The sequence below is a fragment of the Zonotrichia leucophrys genome, chromosome 11 (genome assembly GCF_028769735.1).
Source record: "Zonotrichia leucophrys gambelii isolate GWCS_2022_RI chromosome 11, RI_Zleu_2.0, whole genome shotgun sequence".
Taxonomy (NCBI): domain Eukaryota; kingdom Metazoa; phylum Chordata; class Aves; order Passeriformes; family Passerellidae; genus Zonotrichia; species Zonotrichia leucophrys.
Genome location: NC_088181.1, coordinates 11,427,077 through 11,441,817, shown reverse-complemented (window position 1 = coordinate 11,441,817; position 14,741 = coordinate 11,427,077). Strand labels below are relative to the sequence as shown.

General features: G+C 38.1%; 1 long non-coding RNA gene across 2 annotated transcripts in view; it reads right to left on the bottom strand.

The window, feature by feature from the left end:
* The window catches only part of LOC135452941 (uncharacterized), a 92,992-nt gene extending 78,626 nt beyond the window's left edge, over nt 1–14,366 (bottom strand). For both annotated transcript variants that reach the window (XR_010441737.1, XR_010441736.1), the window contains exons 1-2: nt 14,325–14,366; nt 2,884–3,031 (exon numbers count right to left, since the gene is read on the bottom strand). This is a non-coding gene — a long non-coding RNA (uncharacterized LOC135452941). The remainder of the gene's footprint in view (nt 1–2,883; nt 3,032–14,324) is intronic.
* Between the last annotated feature and the right edge of the window lie 375 nt (nt 14,367–14,741).

Genomic DNA, 14,741 nt, shown 5'->3' with positions numbered 1-14,741 from the left:
CAGAGGTAAAGCAAACCTGTAAAATCCAGAACGTTCTTTTCTACTCTTCTTTAGTATTCAGACACTGAATAGATTTTACTTTTTTCTTTAAGTTTAGACCAGTGAGTTTATCTGGTAAGTTGATTCCTGATAGCACACTCCAGAGCCATCTTCCTTTAACCTGCAGGGCAGGGCTTTGAGGATGCACTGGATATGTGGCTCTGCAGCTCTGTGTCACCATGTTCCTAACAAAGTAAGTGAGGAAAGCCACTCTGAACTCTGCTTTCAGAGTCTATAAAATTAACCTAGTATTTAACCAATTTAGTTTATTATTTAAAGGGAGATGTGAGCTGCTTGCCTCAGGTTTAGGTCTTGTGAGTGCTACTTTAATGCACAAAAAGATCTCATCCATGGAAAAGGGTGAATGAACTAGAAATAAGTTTCACTGTAATAAATTAATATGCATCACTGCTCCTTGTGCCACATTCTAACACCAGAAAATACAGCCACCAGAAGTTGAAAATCTAGACCAACTATAAGACACTTAGAATTCAAAATCCAGTTAATTAAATGCAAATACCAAGAACATTTACCAGAAGTTTTCAGGAAAATCCAATTCTTGTAATTGCATAGCAAATCAGTTCTAATTCCTACAAACCTCTTTTTGACTATATCTATACCATGTTACACTTCCCTGGTCCTTATATAAATAAACCCCTGAAGACCCTTATTATTACTTGACCAGAATAATTCAAAATAAATGGAATTTACATGTGTTGAAGTGACTTTTAAAGACAGATTTTTCCAGTACAATAATATGGACCTCAATACAGGAACTGAGCTCCCAAAATATTTAGCATGTTTTTTTTTAAGACCCATCTGAATTTCATGGACAGGTTTTATCATGTGTGATTTCCATTCCATTTTCTTCATCTCTGTTATAGCATAAAATTTCATCAAGTGTAAATGTCAGATCTTTTCTTTATTATTTGCTAATGTCATAAAAAGCTGAATTGTTTGCTTTGTTAAAGGGCTTACTGAGCATTGACTTTTCTTTATTTGTATTTTACTACCAAAAATGTTTTAAAAAATAAAATAATAATAAAAAAAAATCCCATCTGAAATGGAATTTAAATAACAGAGCAAGGTTTGCCATTATCATAAGTGTATAAAGTGCTTTGTGAGTAATAAAATGGATCATGGATTCTGGATAATTCAAACTGAAATGTTATGTTCAGTATCAAGATTAGATTACATTAATGTGGTTCATTTTAAATGGTTTAAAGGCCATCAGATGCATGTGAAAAGAATCTGTATCATAACTTAGAATAAATAGACTGAGACATTTGTTTATAATGTCAGTGCTAAACAAATCTATTACTACATTTCTGCATGTAACATTATGTTTCCACTGTTATTAAACAGGCAGAGCATGAAGATAAATTATAGCTTTAATTATAAACATTACCTTTGCATATTTATTAATTTAAAATGAAACAATGTTCACTAACCTCAGATTATTTATATTTTCTAATATTTTAATTAACTTTGGTTTATTTATATAATTTCTTTGCTGCTGGTCCTACATAGCCACTTAACTTGTGTGTAAGCTAATATATCACACTACATATTATCCAGGAAATCATGAAATACTGTCATGGTTAGCTTTGCTGTAAGATACACAGAGGAAAAGGAAGAGTTAATGAGTGATGGGAACCCCCATTTAAGCTCACTGTTAAATATAAACTCCAGTCTTGCCATTTTTTTTTTTAATTACACCCATCTAAACAAGATTCAAAGAAAACTCTGCTTATCCTGAAACGATTCCATTTGACACTATGCCCTTGATTCAACATTGCTAGCATTCATTCTTAAAGAGATTTGGGGAGGAAAAAAAGTCCTTGAAGGACTCCATGTTTATTATCGCTCAATAATGAGCAGATAATGGGCAAAAAGGAGGAATTAAGGTCATAATGCAGCCTGAAAATTTTATTTGCCTGGTTGAAGTATTTCAGAGGAAGAGAAACTGCTGAAGTTTCAAATCCCTGGATGAGTTTCAAATCCTTCCAACTTCCAGCAAGAAAATAGGAAAACAAGCTTAACAGTGAAATTCTTACTGCTGCTTTACAATGAATGTCTTTAAAGCCTCCAGTCAGCCAAACTTACTAAAGTCAAAATAGGGCTCAGATGACTTCCCCAGGAGCTCTGTCAGGCCCACCTGCAGAAACCCCATGGCAGGAGGGATGGACAGGGGGGTTTGGCCTGCTCTGATCCTGGGGACCTGATTAAGGCTGTTACGCAGCTTTTCTCTTAGGATAGAGGTTTATGAATGGCCAGGGAAATGGCCAAGTGATGAAGACATCCCCATAGAAATTCTTCTGAAATTCATGTTCAATACTCTTAAATATTGTCTTGTTCTTATATGGGTTCTCTTTGTCCCAGAAATCTGGGAGAAAATTTCTTTAATTTTGTTTCCAGTTTAAATATTGGTTTTAAATCTTTAGAATTTATCATATTTTAACGTAATTAAAGTTTTATAAAATAAAATTTATTTATGCATTAGCTATCTTTAATATAAAAAAATCTTTGCATCAGAAATGTCTTTAAATTAAAGTAAATAACGTATTTTTATTGTATTCCTGTCTCCAAAGACAGAGTTGCCTTAGTAACCATGAGTCAGAGACACTAAAGGGAACCAGCTAAAGAGACCTTAGAGTGGAATGAAATACTAACACATTTTTAATATTAAATAGAAAGCTTAAATTAAGTTTTAGAAAGGCTTTAAACTCTGTGATGATTATCTTTCATATCCTATAGCACCACATATCCTGAAAAAATAAGAAGCTAAATATGATCCATTTTCTACATGTTATCCTGTTTGTACCCAATTCTGCCAAATGTTACCTGCAAAATGTTGAGTGTGACTGGAATCAGCACCAGTCCTGTTGGGATGTAGCCAAATTCACAGAGGCTATGGGAGTCCTCCTCATCACACGCAGGTGCATCAGCAGCAGAACAGTGGGATTAGGGGTCTGCTCAAGGCCTATCCCATCTGAAAAGAAATAAAGAGAAGAAGGTCCAGCTCAATCCCTTTTAATAGTGGAGTATCAGAACAAAATTGAATGGGGTGGGCCAGGGGGAAGGGGCTTGAATTATTTCTAAGGTTTATACTTCTAAACAGTTGGACTTTGTGGACACCTCCCCAAAATTTCAGTTTTCCAGTCACAATCTAACTAATAGATAACTTGACCATAAGGCCAAGATTCTCCTTCTACTTTAAGAAATTAAGGTTTTTTTTAGTCTGACCCCCAAAAAATGGGATTATGCAATTTTAATTGCTGTCTTAATTACAAGCAAATGAGACCAAATGTTGTCGTTTTTCTGTCTGCACCCAAAGCTAAAATTAGACCTCAGTTTTTATCTAGGACCATCTAAACTTCTGTGTCCTTAAAAAATATGCACCATACTGAATCACAGTCCTAGCAACGACAAAAAATAACCTTATTAATTATAAACCATCCCTTTTCCAAATGCTTATCACTAATCCAATCTAAGAACAGGTGAAACTTTTTAGTGAGATCACATGTTAATTTCAGATAATCATGACTAAAACTGTCTAATTATTCCAATTCATTATGGTGACTGAAACCTCCTTTGTCAGCTCTTTTGACCTCTATAGTTTTATTATTCTTTAAATCATTTATAGCATGTCTCTTGCCATAGCTGAAATTGTAATTAACCTTAGCAATATCATCAAACATTTTATCAAGTTCTTCATCCAAAACTTTGGGAAAGGTTAAGAGTAGTAGGCAGAACTAAAAATAAAATGTCCTCAATGGTGGACCTTGTTCATCCAAGTTTGTTGTGAAATAATGATGTAAACCCAAGGTTAGATATGAACTATGAAGTAAGAATCATCACTCTTCCTTTAAGAGAATATTGTCTTAGTTCCAGCATAAGATGACAGTATTTTTAATGATATCCAATTAAACTCAATAAACCAATTAGCATTAACTCTCAGGGTAATTACATCTCTGGGCTTGACAAAGATCATACTTCAACCAACATGCTAGCAGAGCTTAGAGACTAAATAAATGTGTGGTTTACCTCACAAGGTCATCTCCCTGATGTTATTATCCCTGACAAAGGAGGCGACACTGCAAGAGCAGAGCAAGATGGCAAATGTGCACACTTGTCTCGTTGGGCTCCTGCCCAATTTTCTTGATAGGCAAGAAACATCTCCTGGAAAAGCTTAGCAAACTCTGCACCATTCCAGCCCTTCTTAACAAAAATGGAGGAGAACAGCAATCTAGCCATGCAGAAATTAAAATAGGAAGTGCCAAGATAATGCAATTTTACTTTGTGTATGCTGGAAAGGCTGGCAGAGCAGAAACAAAAGCTATCCATGCGTGGTGTACCTGGGGAAAGGCTGCAACTGTGAGACTCTTGTATCTGCCTTAGAAATGGGGAGTTATTCAACTCTCAGGCTGCATTTACCAGTAATTCTATTCCTGTGCCAATAACTTGCAGGAGAGGAAAAGACCAAAACCTTTTGTGCTAATTCTAAAACAAATTCTGCCAAGTTTATGATACCATCTTAAAATACCCCAGAAAATATCTGAAGATGGAACAGCTATCAACTTCACTGTGCTTAGTTCCAATTTCAAGCAAAAACATTTTCTTTAGATTTTATTTAGCATTGATTTTGCAGAATCATTCTCCTACTAATCAAATGTACAAAATGTTATTAGGAAAAGACAAGGAAAAGAATGATCTTATTTTGATCCATTTTTTGGGGTGAATGGAAACTCTGCAAGAATGATTTATTGCACAGCTCTATAAAAGCTCCTGCTGGTGTTCACAGATGTCTTAAAATGCAAAATTGAAAAAGGTGATAGACATTTATTACTGCAATGTATACAAGAAATTTATTTCTGATTGGAAAATGAAATTGATCCCCAATTTAGCTGTATTTTCTTAACTACTTCACCTCTAATACCTTCACTTGTTCAAATCAAGAAACCTTAGGAAAAGCATTTGAGAAAAGATAATACCAAATCTGCTATGACGCATTTAAAATTATGCCAGATTTGACAGCTGAAAAAGAATCCTATTTCCAGCATGAATTTTTCCATTGAATCTTAACCACAAGACTTGACTTTAAAAGATGTTAGAAGTCACATTCAAACTTCTGTGGCCAGTGCTTTATATTTTTGAAAACAGAAAAGATGAAGCAGTGCTTGTGCTTCTGAACCCCCAAACATCCAGGGTCCTGCTCTGAAATGCATCAAGCACCAATTCCAGAGGCTGCTGCCATTTCCCTGACTCCAGTGAGCGCCTCCCCAGTGGCACAGCCTTCTGAAGAGGAAAGGGGACAGTCACTGCTGCACCTAAGCGCCTTCCACCCAGCTCTCCTGCTGTCATAAATAAATCCAGCTGTCATAAATAAATCCAAGATGCACAGGAGCATTGTAATGTAGGTGGGGTGACTTGCAGGACTTGCTCAGACCAGACTGTCCAAAGGTTTGGGGTTTGTATCCAACATGAGGGAGCAACATATGAGGGAGCAACGTGAGGCTGAGACTCCATCAAACTTCTTTTTCAATTTCACAGCACACATCAGAGATGCTGTTCCACGGATGCTGTGTATATAAACTCACTAAATCACCAATTTAATCAGGCCTGCCACAGTACCTTAGCTATCATTTAATTGAATGCGATTTATATATTGCAGATTTAATAGCTATGTGATTTACCCACTTAACCAAAAAAAGACAAATATTAACAAATGTTCTACTGTGAACTCAAATTAAATATGATGGGTTTATTTCTCTGGACTTTTTATTGTACTAAATAAAGCTCACAAGCTGAATCTGTAGACGAAAAAAAAATGTTCCTAATTATACCTTTCTAGTTTCTATCAAGAAAAACCAAAACATCGTTGCTGATACAGCTAAAAAGATCTCATTAAGTCCTGCTCATCCTTAGCACCAGATCTTTTTCTAGCAGCAGGTGATCCTTTATCTCCCCCTTTTCCCTTCAGGTTAACTGCGTTTAACATTTGTCCAAAAGACTGCAACACATCTTGTGACATTTCATAAGCCTTATAAATTCCATTTTTCCGTTTTACTTGTTTCCTCTGGTAGTTTTAGAGCAGTTTATCTCTCCCACAGAGCAGAGGTCCTGACCTGACATGGACCTTTGACCGTCGCAGTGCTAACACAAGAGCTCACTTATCAGATCTGACTGCCTTGGAAACCCAAAGACAGCTGGCACTTACTGAGACTGGGAGCTTAGTAAAATTAATGATGTTGCACTGAAATGCACAAGGTAAATATTTTGATATGTTAGAGGAGCAGATATTCCCATAAACCTCATCCATATGGACACCACACAAGGAGGGCTGAGCCGGAAAGGGAGAAGCAACGTTCAGTGCCAAAAAGTGGCTGCTTCCTCTCCAAAACAAGTTTGATTTTTTTTCCCCCAGATTTCTGTTTTCTGTAATTGAGCTTTAAAGTAAAAGGGAGGTCAGCCTATTCATCCTTGGCCTCCTTGGAAAATTATTGAAAGTCAGAGATATGTGGCAAGTACCATGACCTCTTGGCACACCCCACGAAGGGGCAGCCAGGTGAAATTTGTAACTCAATTTGTCATAAAATGTATGAAAAATACTTCAATTAATTAAAATGTTTGAGGAATAATATAACTAAAATGAAACTTTGGTATAAAACGCTAAGGCAGAAGTTATTTTACCTAGAACATCAAATATTATTTTACCTGGAACATCAATTTGTTCATTTTCAAGAAAATTAGGAAGTAGCTGCATTGTTTGCATAGAAATAAAAAAAAAAACCACCAACTTTCAGCAATTTAGAATTTAAGTTCTTATAAAACCTAGGAATACACAGCATGAATGTTTGGAAATTCCCTCAATTTTCACTACTGGAGGAAAAAAACTCAATCTAGAATATCCACAGAAAAAAAGAAAATCCATTTTAATTATACCTCTATACAAGTTTGTTATTGCTACCACAGTGATCATGTTTGCTAAAATGCTTTCTGTCTATCTGAAGGAAATTCCTGGATAACTGTAACCTTGAGAAATTTAAGAATGAACGTACGAAGCAAAGTGACACAGAGTCCCCAGGCAGGTGCAAAGGAGAGCCCTTAATTGCAAAAACCAGGCCTTTTTAAGCAGTTAGCCATTTACCAGTTTACAGTGTTTTAAGGCACAACAAGCCCAAGTCAACCAACCACAACACACCACAATGTGGACAAGGTGTGGACATGCAATAGTCACACAGCACAAATGTTAACTGGATATTAATATTACTGGTGGTGTTGTTAAGATTCCAAAGATTTCAATATTTTTTTAACTATATAATTTTTTTTTCTACCAAAAGGGTCCAATTTAGCAGAATCATTTTTCATTTACTAACAAGTTGTGCTTGTACCTAAGTCAAAAATTTCTTTTTTCCTGAGCACAGGAAAAGATCAGGCCCTGATGTTAAGCCCCCTGGCTTTATTAAACATAGTGGCAGCCTTGCATGGGCTTCAGAAAAAATAAATACATAATCAAACTTTCAATTCAGTGCTTATATGTCCATTCTACTTTTCTTGTTAACAAGGCATGCTCTAGCTTTCTCTATGAAGTTCATATTCTTTCAAAAATAAATTCTTCTTTGGCACTATAGTGTGGAAATGGACTAATCACAGTTTAGAAAATCAATTATGGGAATATAAATAAGAAAGCATCTCTTCCCTCTCCCCCTTGTTCCATCTTCAAGTTTGACTTGGATTGGAGTGGGATTGCTGGTAGAGCTGCAGTTTACAAGCTGTCCCCAAAATCCTGAATGATGTGTCTCTTGCTGAGCCCATGCCCCACAGGATCCACCAAGCAGACATCACACTAATCCAGTATTGAACTATTCAAGCACGTGGGAGTTCGAGCTGTCAAGAACTGTAACAATCATGTGCAAGAAACTCAGCTTTTTCTCTCTTTTTCTTGCCCATTTCATATATGTAACTACATTTATCAATATGTTATGCGTTCATCTCACCACTCACCTATTTTGATTTCTTGCTTTGAAGAAGCCACTATAATCAATCTCAACCAATCTAAACAAACCAATAAGTCTCACATGTTCACTTCGGAGAGAGCCTCTATGAAGAAAAGGCACAGCTGAATGCAGGGGGAGGCAGCTGAAATGGGACAACTCTCAAAGTGGCCACAGGCTTCCACTGAGCCCTGAACAACAATTAAGCCTCTTTTTCCCTGTACCTGCAAACATGCTCAATATGACCTCAGAAAGCTGGATAGTTTTACAATCAATTTATGCAAACCATTATCACCCTGATTTCCCACCCTGCCCAAGTTTAAGGAGAGGGGAGGAAAGGTGCCCATCTCATGCAGTGGGACCTCCAGGCTGTGTCTGGCTCCTGCTCAGGCTCTCTCTGGGCTCCAGTGCTGCAAAAGAACCAGCATCATTTGGTTCCTATACAGGGCTGGGCATGCCTTTAAGGATACTATACAAAATTCTGAGAAACTCCTCAGAAAAGCCTTGACACAGATCTACTCCTGAGTAACACAGTGTAATCGACCCAGCACTTCTGAGAAAGGTTTTCAAGAAGGAAGAAAAAAGCCTGAAGCTTTTGGCCATGCTCGGTGTGGAGATGCACTGTTGTATACTAGTTAAGAAAAGTAGATCAAGAAAGCAGACAGTTCCTAGAGTTATGGGACTCCATGAATGGAAAAATCCCAGCTTGAGCTCTCTGTAGAAAAGTGGGCAATATCTATTTCAGGAAAATGTTTTTATCATTTATTATGTCACAAGCAAAAGAGTAAAATAAACTGTTTATTATCATGTATAAAATGCTTTTGACCAGCCAACTGAAAAACTAATTTCATTTTCTCATTACACTGCCTCAGGCATCCTTTAGCGTCAATTTTTATTACAGACAAAGAAGGGAAATTAAAATGATCGGTTACAGTGGAAGAAAAAATATTTATTTCAGATTTTTAAAAAGTAAGACTAATAAGCACTGAACCTGCTACTCATTCTTGGTAATGACCATTATTTTTGCAAGAAATGGAAGGGAAGTCCTAGGGATCTGTATTCCAATGCCCCAGAAGGAACTCTCCTGTGTGGAAGTATTAAGGTTTCCAAGAAAATTTGCAACTGTAAAACCAGAAGTCTCTGCAGAGACTGCTAGGTCTCATTGCACTGGAATAGGAAAGTTAGTTATAGTCATTCTCCCTAAAGGAGAATTAGAGGCATTTTCTTGCTTCTAGGTGGAATTTACTGCTCTCCTTTGGGTATGATTAAGGCTCTCCACCAGCACAGTCACATGCCCCCACAGCTTTTCTACTTCTGAACTGCACCAGATTGCAGCACTCTCATGGATGTGCCAAACACAACAACCACACAGACTCAAGGGAGGCTGCCCAAAGCCCCTCTGCTGCCCCCACCCCAGCTGGGTCATCTCAGCCCTTCCCCACCACAAAGGGATCCGCTGCAAACAGCGCATATAAGGATGAGGAGCAAAGCTTGCTGTAACTGCACTCACAGGAACCCACCACTAGCTAAAGGCACCACAATAGGACTTGCTTGGGTCTGTAAAACAATCTAGGCAATCCAGGACATAAAAGTAATATAAAATTGGATTAAGGGTATAAGAGGTACTAAAATAACATTCCCAGAAAGCGAGAAAGACAGTTAAAACAGAATGCACTCACCATACAGAGGTAAATACAGAATTTTGAGAGTACCTTCTATTATCCCTGTGAATATTCTCAGGAGGATAAGGAGGCTTTATATCACAGATAATTAAATGCAGGCTCTTTACTATTATATCTGTTGTATTCAAGAGAGCAGTAGGTTATAGGGCAATAGACTGAAATTAGATTTTAGCAGAACATGTGTCCTGACCTTTCTTTAAAGCAGATCTATTTACTTTATAATGCAGTTCATCTTGTAGGAACTGATGTACTCATAGCCAGTGTAAAGGTTAAGACATATGCGACTCTTAAACCTTCTTGCTTCTAACTCTGACATAATTCTCTTTGTTTATATTGTGCAAAGAGATATTTTAAATAGCCAGCATGGAAAATAATCTTTCTTTGTGGCTATGTTAATTTCGGCTATCGCAACATTTACACATCCAGTGGAGCAAATGCATTTCTGAATTGCAAATCTAATGGGCCTGATCTTCCCAGTGTAAATCAGAGCAGCTCTGCTGAAATAAATATTGAAGCCAATGAAATTTCACTGATTTATATCTAGGTATCTGACTTGGAGCTTAAATGGATTAAAGCCAGATTTACATGATTGTGAGCGATAAGATCTTGGCCTTGTGCATTTTGATACATTATGGGCCAGATTGTGAACCCCTTATGTCAGTGGCACAACTTGCATGAGAAAGTGCTCACCAGTGTGGCTGTGGGCTGCACAATCTGGCTCTGTATTACACAGATGTAAACAAGTTACCACGAGAAAGTTATTAAGTGGCTTTGATGATCTCATAAATAAACATGTCATGACACTTAAGTAGCTTTAATAGTATCAGAACCACAAGAAATATGAAGAGTCCTATATTACAGATGTCCTGTGTTGTAGTCCTTAAACAAAATTGATGAGAGTTGATTCAACTATATCATGCCATGATTCTGGATACCATTTGATTTGCAGAGAAAAAACAGCATAAAACAGTATGACAGGACAATGTCATACTATACAATGCAAATAGGAGGTTTTTCCCGTTGCTCTTACTCCTCTTACTATTGTTGTCTATTTATCTGCAAAAATCTTTTTCCCTTTGCATGTGATTTAATTTTTCCTCTTGATCTTATCTGCCTCAATGTAATTCATCATTCTAGAAAGACCTTCACATTTTGAGCACAACTTTTTTTTATTAGGTAAATTCTATATTAATTCTGCTATTAAATTCTGCTAATAATTTAACACTAAGGCATATAACAGACACTATAAGTCTGTGTGCATGCATATTTCACTGACATTAACACACATATATTAACAAATCCTGATTCTATGTATATCACATTGACAAATTCACAATAAACATGGTCATAATTTTAAGCAGTGACAGCCACCAAAGTCATCAGAGGTAGACCCCAAAATGCATGGCTACCCTTGGAGCCACTACTATGGCTTAGCAGGAAAAGCCTTTGGGATGGGATGTTGTGCACCCACCCAGGCCCTGTGCACAGTGCCATAACACATCCCTCATTCAGAAGGTGGCAGCTTATTGAATCAGCTCATTTTCTATGTCTGTAGCTGCTAACCACTAAACACTGCATAACACTCCTACCCAAATGTGAGGGTCTCTCTAGTAACAGCAGCATGAACAATAAATACTAAAGAAATGGAACTAAATAGCATTTTTTCTTTCAGAAAAGTAGCATTCATTTTAGGGAAGTTTCAATTGAACCTACTCTGTTTGACCATTTAGATAATGATCAAAACTTGCAGCATGCAGGGATAATACTTGAACCTTCAATTGGTTGGGAGGGGAAAGCAAAGGACAGCACCTCAGCAACTTCTCAAACATTGCTGCAAGCAAAGCAAAAGAAGACTTCTACAAAATAAGAATTTAGAAACAAAAGAGCAACTATGAGATTGGCTAACAGGGCCTCCTGGAGATGCTCTACATTTCAAACTCATCCCACCCAAAAGCTGTTTGTCCTGGACCATAAACCAGTCACTTCCCAAGTACTGAGCTCAGAGCACATTCACCAGCACTGGCACCTCATGGGGCTGGAAATACAATTTCCAAGGAGCATTCTGTCTGTCTCAACAATTACTCTGAAAAATCTGTTTCCATTTAATTCAAAGGACATTCCAAACAGAGTTAAAGTAACTGAAACAAAAAAAGATAGAAAGCTAGAGGTGTAATGTGTTGTGCATCTACACAGCAACACAAAATTTTACCTTAATCTTTCTGAGAAATATAAAAAATATGTCTTAGAGAAATAATTATCTTTTAAAAAATCCATATCTTTGTTTTGTACTTAATATTGTCATTTCCCTCATTCATAGTATGGAATGCATACAAATTACAAATTCTAGTCTTTTAAACCAAAGTAAAAAGCAATAAGCAGTAAAACTAGGAGGTTTCAAGGGGAGAGTGTGGCCCAATAGCTCTGTTCTGACATGATATGATAAATATCGATTCACTGGGCTGTTAGGCCTTTCTACTGGATTATCCCAAGTCAGTTTTTATTACTGTGTGCAGAGACACCCGGAGCTGTGCCACAGGGTTCCCCACAGTTAGCAAACAGCAGCAGTGTGGAACCCCAGCCCTGTGAGCTCTGCAGCAGCACTGGAGCCTCCTGCAGAACCTGCCCCCTCCAAGCAGAGCTGGCCATTGCCACTGAAGGCTCATGGCAAGACCAGAAAATTCTCCTCCTGGAAAATGCAAGCCCATGTAGCACCTGAGATCATCTAATTATCTGGTACTGAGCCCTACAGGCAGGCACATAGAGAAAAGAAGGGCCAGGGAAGGGTGTTTGTCAGGATACTCACTCACTGCACTTTTTTTTCTAACCAGGGGAAGTAAATGATGATTTTAAAAGATAACCCAGGCTGGGAGTTGCATTACTGCCTGCTCAGCTCTATGGGCAATTCCAGTTGCTCCAGTTCCTCTGATAGTCCCATCTTTGTCACACTTCCCTCATTTTATGGCTACACAAGGGAAGAAGTGTGCCTTGCTAATGCCCTTCAAGAAAGAGGAAAACAATCCCGGGTTTCTATGCAAGAACCGGACTTCAGAGATAGCCCTTAAATATTTTGATGAAGCAGTGCCTTTTACCAGCAATACCACCAGGATAAAAATCTCTGATGGCTAAAAAATACAGCTGCAGCCTTACCACTATCACCCCTGCTGTAGAAATGGAAATTTGGAGGTTTGGAACTGTTAATGTTTCTCTGGATACCATGAAGAACTGATGAGAGGGGCCCTAACAGCAACACATGGGGTTTTCCTGCATGTTCTCTGGGTACCTAGAGACACCAAGGCTCCTGGCATGACCTTAAACTCTGCCCCTGCCACAGGAGGCAAAACAGCAGAGACAGAAACTCCCTCTATTCCATCAGAACAAGAGGGATGATCTTCCTGGAGTGAGCAAAGAGCTCTGAGAGGAGCCAGCCTGTTGCTGTGCGAGTCCATTGCAGGAGTGAGGAGCAGCAGCAGCACACCTGGCACAGGGCGCTCTGTGCTCCTCCATGGGAGCTGCTGCTGCTCGGGCACCAGAGAGATTGTCCTGGTGCACAGGAAAATCTGGGCAAAGCTCCTGCAGCCCCTGGCATGGGTGGCTGCCTCTCCTTTCCCGACATTCCCCTGAAGTTTCCCAGCTCACCCATCCTCCTTCCCCAGAGGAAGGCACACAAGGGTTGCATTATGCACTGGGAGATAAGGGAAATGGTGAATCATGAAAAGCAGTAATTAATGCTGAAATGCCATATGTGGTGGTGTTTTTTAAATTGCATAAGATTAGTGTTTTCTATAGACGTTTTTTCCAATAAAAGACTAGGCCTTCTCTTAAAGCTAAAATAAAAAGCAAACTCTGAAAGAGCAGCAAAAACCACAAGCCTTGTAATCATTCTCAGTAATGCAATTTTGAGTTCCACAAAAATTCACTTACTCTGGCAAACTCCAAAACTGTGGAATAATTACCACTGGCATGAGGGATTTCTGCACTGATTTTAATGTGAGCAAAATGGCTTCTTCAGTGTTCTAAGAGGAAAAGTAGATATATTGTGGAAGAAGCTTTACATAATAACCTTTTTGTAAAGCTTGGATGGCAAGATGATTCTGTAAGACACTGAAGTCACATGTCATTAATCAGAAATGACAGTCTTTATTCACATATATTTGACTGAAACTGCATAATTTTAGCCTCCAATAGCCCTGAATAAATGACCTTAAGTATAGCACTTTCTCAAATTGACAGTGATTGATGATGGACCGAAAAATTATGAACACTGAAGAAGTAAACATGAAAAATAGACAAACCCCTTAGTATCACACAGATTTCTTGTTTGCACTTTTCCAATTCATTCACTCATTTTTATCTCTATAACCTTGCTCATCATGCTTTAATCATTTTTATACTGCTGCATTTGTTACATTTTTCCTGCAGTGCCCCTACACTAAACCCTGAGCTCGCTGAAAGATTCATTCAGATAAATGGAATTGATTTCATATTTTCCCATTCATGAAAAGAGTCTTTAAAGTTAGAAACTCTTTATGCAGAATGAAACTAAAGAAACTGATTACTTCTAGGCAGCATTTATCTACATCTCTTGACAAAACTACAGAGCACTTACTCACGTGAGCAGCATTCCTTACACAATGAGAGGTTAACCAGCCCCAGCAGAGCTGCTGCTGCAGCCCTTTAGCTTCCAACTCCCTTTTACAAACAAAAACCACCTGACTCACCATGGGATAAATAATGTAAACAATGTTCTCTGAGTAATTAAAACCCCACCCTATTGATCCTTTTACAAACCACTTTATGCTCACACTAATTGATGAAACAGTAAAGAGAAACCAGAACCTAATTAAATTTCTTGTGCATAAACTGGTCCAATCTGTAGCAGCATCCACTGCTGGAATTAATTAGCGGCCCCACCTCAGACCCACCTGATGTTCCCTACATGGAGAGGACACAGGGATGAGCCTGGAATTAAACACAGTTTTTATACCTCCCCCAGAGGGTCTGCTTGCATTAGAGCCTGAGTTTG